General features: G+C 39.7%; 1 long non-coding RNA gene and 1 pseudogene across 3 annotated transcripts; both read left to right on the top strand.

Annotated features, from left to right (window-relative positions):
• Positions 1-534: 534 nt before the first annotated feature.
• LOC107573831 (leukocyte elastase inhibitor-like) lies at positions 535-1805 on the top strand (annotated as a pseudogene).
• Positions 1806-6912: 5107 nt separating this feature from the next.
• Positions 6913-7975, top strand: LOC107573832 (uncharacterized). 3 transcript variants are annotated; one of them, XR_001607578.1, is made up of 3 exons: positions 6913-7003; positions 7256-7409; positions 7537-7975. It is a non-coding gene; the product is annotated as an uncharacterized lncRNA (long non-coding RNA). The 3 variants fall into 3 exon arrangements; XR_001607577.1 differs by having other exon boundaries at positions 6989-7068; XR_001607579.1 differs by lacking the exon at positions 6913-7003 and adding an exon at positions 7140-7190.
• The last annotated feature ends 827 nt before the right edge of the window (positions 7976-8802 follow it).

Genomic DNA, 8802 nt, shown 5'->3' with positions numbered 1-8802 from the left:
TATTATTATTATTCTCTCTGTTATTTATTTATTGTTGGTTTCATGCTGTCCGCTAAGGCATAGTACACACACAGGCTTTCCTCACCAAAGACATTAAACACCATGTCTACACCGGACACGAGCAGAAAAATACAGTAGAACCATTATAATCAGTGACGCTGTGCACGCTTGATGCGGTGCGACGCGACAAAACCCGACATTAAACTGATGTCTTGTTCTATTTATGACGTACTGACACAAAGTTAAAATGATTTGCAATGGTCGCTTTGTCGCATCCAGTGTAGAGCTGTTGCGGCGCGATACACAACTGTAGCGTCCGGTACAGACACAGTGAGTGAAGCCGAGAGCAAGATATGCCTCGTCATATTTTCTGCATTTAGCTTTTGAATGACCAGCACCTGCCTGGGTCTGTGTGACTTCATCTATGGCTTTTCTCTTCGCTTTCGCAAACCAATCCATCTCCCATACTAAGTTACGTCCTTTGGCTGTTTACTGTTTTATTTATTTTCTTTCTGCTGATGGCCCGCTCTCGACATGAAGCAGCGTTACTTCGACCGATCGGTGTGTGTCATCAAAGCACTGCGAGAGCTATAAGAGAGAGCGGACGTCTCCTTATGCTTTCTCTCGCCGTACTTTGATGTCATACACCAATCGATCTTCAAGTTGAACACACCTCTTTACTCTCGCGTGTCACGTGACCGAGTGTAATCGCAGCCTCTGCGATTGAAAAATTGCGATATCATCGCAAATGCAATTAATCGTTCAGCCCTAGTTTTGATTGCGCTCTTTTGAAATGCGTTTCTTGGATGAAGTACAGACTGCAGCCAGAGATTCTTTCAGCTGCCACACAATACGTCCAGTGTTTTCTTCTCTTCTCTTCTTCATGGAATGTTGAATATTCCTGATGTTTTCTTGATGATTCGTGCAGCGTGTCATGTGAGCGTGACTGTGACGTGTTTCACTGATGGTTGACAGAATGAATCGAAACCGGTGCAGATGATGTTCCAGAAGGCCATATTTCCTCTGGCCTTCATTCCTGATGTGAACTGTCAGGTTCTGGAGCTGCCGTATGCTGGGAAAGACCTCAGTATGCTGATCATGCTTCCCAACGCCATGGAGGACCACACCACTGGCCTGCAGAAGGCGAGACACCTGCGCTTAGCTTTTATTACGACGAGTCTTCTGCTTAAACGACATTAACAGGTCTCTCTTGTCCAGCTGGAGAGCGTGCTGACCTACGAGAACTTTGTGGAGTGGACCCGAGCTGACAAGATGGATCTGCTGGAAGTGGAGGTGTCTCTGCCCAGATTCAGAATGGAGGAAACCTATGACATGAAGGCTCTCCAGCCGATTTCTCCGGCCTGTCCCCGAACAACGATCTGGTGCTGTCTAAGGTGGTGCATAAGTCGTTTGTTGAAGTGAACGAGTAGGGGACAGAGGCGGCTGCAGCCACCGGTGCTGTCATGATGAGTCCAGAGAGCTTTCACGCCGATCACCCGTTCCTCTTCTTCATACGCCACAATCCCTCCAAGAGCGTTCTGTTCTGCACTCGCGTCTGCTCTCCTTGAGCTCCCGGCGCTCCTCCACACCACGGGTTTGAGCCGTAATACCAGAAGATGAGGGTCAGGGTTCAGATCTGTGCGCTTTCAAAGGTTTCAGTTGAAAGTTCAGTTTGAGCTGCGCTTTACTGCCTTTACTCCTGAGTGCTGTGTTGTTTCCTCTATTGAATCATCTGGAGTCAGATCCAGAGCGTTTATCCATTCACTGTACAGGTGCATGCAGCATTATCAATAAACAACTTGTAACTGTTCGAAAATAAAATGAAACCTGTGTTCAGCTTGAACCTTTATTTTATTGTAATAGATGCTGTAGTTGTGCACAGGTTTTTTGAGCTCCATATCTATTAAAAATAATCTGATTCAGGGGCTCATTGTCAAGTGAGTCATGAAACAAACACAAGTAAGGGCTGTTTGTGGCAAGTTGAAATAACTATATAAAATGTTTCATATCAGTGTAAGAAATTAAGTATTTATGCCTTCAGAAGACCTGTTAATGACTTATTCAAGAGAGATAATGGATGGAAATTCTGCACTCATCTGTCCTATAATGTGAGTGAAAGATCATTCAGTGGGGTTAAGAGTTCAGTGCTCTCACAGAAACTTCCATTACAATCACTGAATGGTCTACACTGCAAAACAAATCTCTTACTCCCATGTTATGAGAGAATCTGTGAGTCTGTGAACATGTAAACTGAACAAAAGTCTGGTGTTTGCAGCGCTGGTTAAAAATAGACTAAACACCTCTTTTGGTCCATCGCATTCAGAAGTTCAACAGAAATGTGTGTGATTGGTCAGAGCTAGATTTCACTGATACACACAGTTGAACAGTTCATCACTGTAAATAAATTTACTTTAGCTTCTTATACTGTACCCCCAAACCAAATCTACAGATCAGGTCTTTATAGCAGATCTGCATCTTTCTTTATTAACAGCAATAACAGTCTGAACCAACAATCAGAAAATACTCTCATGAACAGATAACTTTGCCGTTCATTTGATCTATCAGTGTGCCACAGCAGTCAAGCTACCGCAGGCCAACCGGTCTGACTTTCTCTCTAGTTTCCCTTATTCTCTATTTAATAATGTTTTCATTCTTATTTTTTGTATTAAATCAAATGATTTGGCCAGTTTGGTGAACTTCTATGCTTTGAACCACTGATTCAAAACAAAAGATTAGTAAAAGTCTTTATAAAGCAGTGTTTTTCATACAGTCAAGTCAAGTCACCTTTATTTGTATAGGGCTTTGTACAATACTGGTTGTGTCAAACAGGAAAATAGTTTGTCAATAATGCAATAAGACAATAACAGAGTAATTTTTTCCAGTTTAAGTCAGTTCATTGATGATTCAGTGATGTCATCATCCAGTTCAGCTGTCTTCCAATAGTGTCTGTGCAATCAGTCAAGTGTCCCCAGCTAAGCAAGCCAAAGGCAACAGTGGCAAGGAACCAAAACTCCATCGGTGACAGAAATGGAGAAAAAACCTTGGGAGAAACCAGGCTCAGTCGGGGGCCAGTTCTCCTCTGGCCAGACGAAACCAGCATGGCATGGTTTAATTCCAGGCTGCAACACAGGTCAGATTGAGAAGAGGACTCGTCTGGTTCCCGTGGTCTTGTGCCGATGGTCGTCGAGCTGATGAGGTCTTCGCAGGGGATCTGTCTCTAGTTGACATGGTCTCCGCTGACAGCATAGATGTAATTCACTCACACGTGCTCAACTGCACTCTTGTCCTTCAGTAACAGAATAACAAACATCGAATCTCAATTATTAGTTTTAAATTTATATTGTTTCTTAACAAGGTGTGTACGAATGCGGTTCCACACTTGAGCATTTAAAGGACAAAAACGGAAATTAAAAAAATATCTTGAAATTCAAACACTTAAAAAAAACTTTTATCCAACAATGACAAAATGAGTAAAAAAAAAAAAAATGTAAAAATTAATTTGAGAACAATGTTGAAGAATCATATACTGGGGTAGTTGGATTCAATAATTTTTTGAATGAATATCATAATCACAGTTCCAGCAGACACAGTGAATTATCTTGATGAATTAAAATCAGAAAGAAAAAAGTAAATGACATTAGTAGTGACATTCAATTGCAGAGTATGTTCAATTCAGGATGCTCTGAATTCTTCATATTTCGGCATTTTATTCAACATAACTTTTTAAAAATGTATTTATAACCTATATTTGTATCTTTTTGATGTAATAAATTGTCAGACAAAATTTTTGGTTGCACACAGGACGAGCAGTGCAGCGCCGCGCCTAGAACAACTCACAGGTATCATACAAGACAAAACCATTAATCTAACCACCAAACAGGCAAAAGTTCACTTCATGAACAAAGTGGTGTCGATGAGTTTGAAGTGTTTGACAAAACAGAGCAAACGGAAAGAGAAAGCGTGATCCCTTGTATAGCTCTTTGTATGAAGCAGCCAGACTTTATTCAAGCCACAGATTAGCGTTTTGCTGAAAAATGCACAATACAAGATTTTCCAGCCTAGGAGGAAGTCATTATGTACATTAACAATCATTTGGGACAAATATAATGTGATTTACTGAAAAAGTAGTGAGTGGTGCTCTGTGGCACGTTCAGACGCTGAGTGGCGCACCGGTGTGCATTCACACATAGAAAACAGTGCGAATTTTAAAGATGTGATGCGGCGCTGCGCTTCTCATCCATTGTGCGACCCCCTTCAGTTAAGAGGTTCCACAGATCTATCTTCATTTCCTCTTGACGTTGCTTGTAACCAGAACAGTCTTCCTTTGTTTGCAGGTGATACATATTTAGTTCCAGGTTTTTGGAAAAACAAAGTGAAAGAAAAACAAAAAACTACACAACAACTTTTTAGTTCCAAAGATAGACAAATTTATTGGATATTTGTCCCTATTTTCCTCATAGGAATGAATAAAAATGAAAACTTGGTTTTCCACTAGTAGTGGGCATGTCATACTCTGACTATATCAATAAACCCCACCCTCAAATCTGATTGACAGTTGATTGTATCGTTTTAGTGAAGTGACGTCACTGGTGACGTTCGAAGCTTTGTTTGATTGCAGTGCTTCGAGAAAGGGTTCACTTTTGGGGAATCCACTCAGCCTGAAACCAGTGGAAGAGAAATATTGTTTTTAAACTTCCACTGCCTTCTGTTCAGTCCATATTAATCACTTTCACCCTCTTTTATTCAGTCTAAATAACTCCATAATTTCCCTCTGTTCAACAAAAGCACCGCCCAAGTTACAAAATTATGAAGCTTAATCTCACCACCACTAGAAGAACAGCACAATATAATCCAAACCAGCCAAAATGTGCCAATTTACTGCAAACCAGATGAAAAACCATAGGCACTGCTGCAATGTCTTTTTTAACGCTTTTCACGATGCAAATCTTTGCAAAGCAGCTTTACAGAAAATTATAGTTTCTACATTATATTTAGTAATATCTTATCAGTGGTGACTATCTCAAGTTGATGTCCATATTGCAGAAATGTACGATAAAATCAAGCAGTTAGTTAATGACATGTAATCAAACAGATGGTGAACATTTTTAACAGCAATGACTATATGTTGTGATCAAACTTATAGCAAAATTTGGTAGTTTTGTATGTTGTCTGAGTGGTTGCCATCATCTCTTCTCAGGTGTTCGGTCATCTCAGGTCTTTGTAAGAGCTGGATCCAGACTGAAGCTTGTGTGATTCCTAGTTACCACATGATGTCAATCCCGTGGCAGAAACAGAGAAGGAAATAGAGAAGAAATCAGCATAGCTGCTGTTCCAACTAAGCAAAAAAGTATGTGTTCAACCTAAGCAAAAGAATGTTAATGTGCATTTGATCAGATGTAACTGAAGTACAGGGTTATGAGATACATTATGTGAATGCAATGTCTGGAATATCTGTGCAGTAGTGCATTATGGGAGGTGGGAGAAACCAAGTGCAGAGGATGAAGGGGATTGTTTGTTATTTTAAAATTGTAATGCCTCACCAATGATGGAATACATGACTGATAAATAATTTGTTGATTATAGTTATATAGTTTAGTTTTTGATTAATTTAATTTCTGTTATCTTGCGTGACTGTCAATGGTTTTGCCCATCACTATAAATGCCCACTAGCTATGGGCCACATTTGTCAGTATGAGATGGCATTTGTGGTGTAAGGATGTTGAAAGAGATTGCCCTGCTTGAAAGTATACCTGCTTTAATCATTGAAAGGTAAGCTATTTTTTTTCCCACATTTATTTGTTATGTGATTATATACCTTGTGTATTTTTTTTATTTTTTAAATAAATGAGAATCTATATCCAGTAATAAGTGTTATGAGCCAATCAGGAGTTGTTTTTTTGGTTTGTTAACAGTCTAGGTGATCTCTTTCTCCCTCCCTTTTAAGCATAGTAATATGTAGGGCTGCACGATTAATCAAATGTGATTGTCATGCACATTTTGGTAGTAATGCCGGTTCTGTAATCAGCAGGAAATCATCATGTGCTTTCAGATGGAGCAGAATTTACTACACGTAGCTGTAGCTCACTGACAAGTTACACAAAACAAAACAAAAATCGCAGACTACTTTATTGCTCGATTCTAAAATCGTTCGAGATAATGACAGCTGTTTGCATAGCTTCTCGGTGAACTACGGCTCTGTGACGTAAATGCTGCTCAATCTGAAAGCATGTGAAAATACCACATTTAATAACATATTTTTACTCCAAACTCACTTCATAATGTCAGTCGAGTGTTTTAAATAAATTCTCCTCTGAGATGATGTGGCTTCTTACACCGAATAAAGCATGCAACATATTTCATTGTATTTAAGCAGTGATAAAAGCATTGCATTATAAAACTACTTTATTTTAATAAATTATAAGAACTCTGATAAACCATACATTGCCGTAATCGTGTTTATTAGTCCCGTTGAATCGATGAAAGCAGTTGAATCTTCTGTTTATTCAGCTGCAGCTATAGGCATTTTCTGGGTTTCTTCTGCGAGGGCGTATTTGGAGTTTCAGCGCGAGAGTGCCCTCTGGCCTTTGGATGGAGATTTACTGTTGATCACAGAACTGTGCTTCACTGAAAAATATGCATGACAATCGCAGCTTCTGTCGAATCACGATCTCGATTCCATTTCGTTTTATAGTGCAGCTCTAGTAGCATGGATGGTCAGTGGCACCGTGTATGCTTTTTCATATTTAAAGTTAAAGTGTCTCTAAAGCGACTTTTAACCCCACTTTTGTCTGTTTCTTTAATTTCCTGTTTATTGAAAAGTTTAAATGCTTCTGTAGACAAATTCTTTCTGATATCTATGCTGTCTTGGTACTCAACCACAGCCTTTCACACTGTTTTGGACTATATAGGGCAGCCAGCAACAAAGCTGTCATCATTCCTGCTTTTCATCTCTGCCAGTCAGTGACAATGCAACATTCAGGCTTTGACAAATATTGGTTTCCAGGTAACACTGAAACCATATTAGCCCTCTATGGACCTTTCTCCCATACTTCTCCCTCAGCTGGGCAGGTTAAGTATCATGCCATGACTTCCTAATCATGCCAAATTTTGTTTCTTGATGCGGTCAACTCTTTTGACTTGGTGGCAGTTGGGAAGTTATATGCAATTTAACCACCTACTGAGATGATATTGTAAGTATTGGTCGCTTCTCCATTTAAATGTTCTTCCTTTACTATATCGGTCCCTGCACCAACAGGTCAACTAACGCAACATCCTCCAGCCTCTTGTTCTCAAATGGTATTCTTGAGCCTTGGACCAAGGTAAAGTCTCTTTTGTCAACCAGTCTTGCTTTGGAAGAAGTGTTTTCTTTCTGAAGATCTCCTTGAACCGGTTGAAGTTCTTCAATGAGGGTGAATGTTGTTCTCAATAAATCTTTAATCTTGTGACTTCAATAAATCCCTGTTTACCAAATGCATAAGTTGGCTGTTAATGCTGACTTCCCCTTTCCACTCAAAGAGTCGCATTTATTTTTGACAGACATGGAGATGAGACGACTCCTTCTGTGCGCCGGCAGACTTCCAGACGCCTCAACCACCTGAATTATCTAAAGCACAGCCATTGTGGACTGAGTATGTGTGCTACAAATGCAGGCATGCGAGACTGGGAAGTCCATGTAGTTTTAGTGATTGAGGTCTTGAATTTCAGTTGTTGTACGGGCAAACATCAACTCTTCAATTTGTTCTTGTTGCTATTTTCCCATTTTATTTTTTTTGTGTTTTTTACTGTAAATTTAAAAATGCCGCAACTGAGATTAGCATGCTGCTATCCTATCTTGACAGCCCATTGACGACTTGAGTCCCTTTCCCTGGGTAAGTCTCTTTTCACAACTCCAAGTCCTAGTCTTGTTCGACCTCAGATGGTTCCGTACTATAGCAACTCAAGCCAGACAACCAGCTGGACATCAATGCATGTAACAATCACCAATGGCTAAATGCTACAACTCGCAGTTGTACCTCATTTATACAGAAGCCTCCATATTCTTGTTTCTTTAAATTAGTTAATGAGTTAATTGTTACAATCAGGTACTGACAAGGCCATAGGAACATTCTCCAGGAGTTGCCTAGGTGAGGAGTCCCTCTTGAACTGAAAACTAACCCGTGTCCCTTGCAATGTTTCCAACACCTGGCATATTGGTCTCGTTGCTTGGTCAACAGCTTTAAGGTGAATGCTATCACTGTTCAATGCAGTATCCGTTAAAACCATGCTAGGTGTGTTACTTGAAAATGAAGGCAGAATGGTTCATTTGGATCATCGCTACCAACTGCAACCATCAAGTTGCATTTCTGAGAAGTTGCTCTGGTGTAGTGATCGACTATTATTTGGTTTTGTAATCGAATTGTATTTATTCGTGATTTTTATTGTATTATGCATCACTGTTTTCCTTAATGTTTACTTTTCCCAAGAAGCCCTGATGGAAATAAAAGCACTTTAATCCAAGCCCAGCTGTGTCTGGTTGACATCTGAAGGTAATAAATTACAGCTTGCATTCAACATGAGCTTTGTTTGACTTTCAAAATGTCAGTTTTAGATTGTAACCATGGGCTTTGTATTTGGAGTTTAAAGAACCAAGAGCTTTCACCTGTTTAGTGTACATAACTGTTTTTTTTTTTTTAAATGTACTGTTCTGTGCACATCACCCATATCTTAGAATTTCAGCTTCAGGGCTATGACTGTGCAAGACAGCAGTAAAAACAATGGACCGTTTTACTCATTGAAAGATTTGTTCGTGATAATTATTTTGTA

Source organism: Sinocyclocheilus grahami, unplaced genomic scaffold (assembly GCF_001515645.1).
Source record: "Sinocyclocheilus grahami isolate Dianchi unplaced genomic scaffold, SAMN03320097.WGS_v1.1 scaffold2046.1, whole genome shotgun sequence".
In the NCBI taxonomy this organism is placed as follows: domain Eukaryota; kingdom Metazoa; phylum Chordata; class Actinopteri; order Cypriniformes; family Cyprinidae; genus Sinocyclocheilus; species Sinocyclocheilus grahami.
The sequence above is the reverse complement of the archived record's forward strand: the minus strand, read 5'-3'. Positions and strand labels throughout refer to the sequence as shown.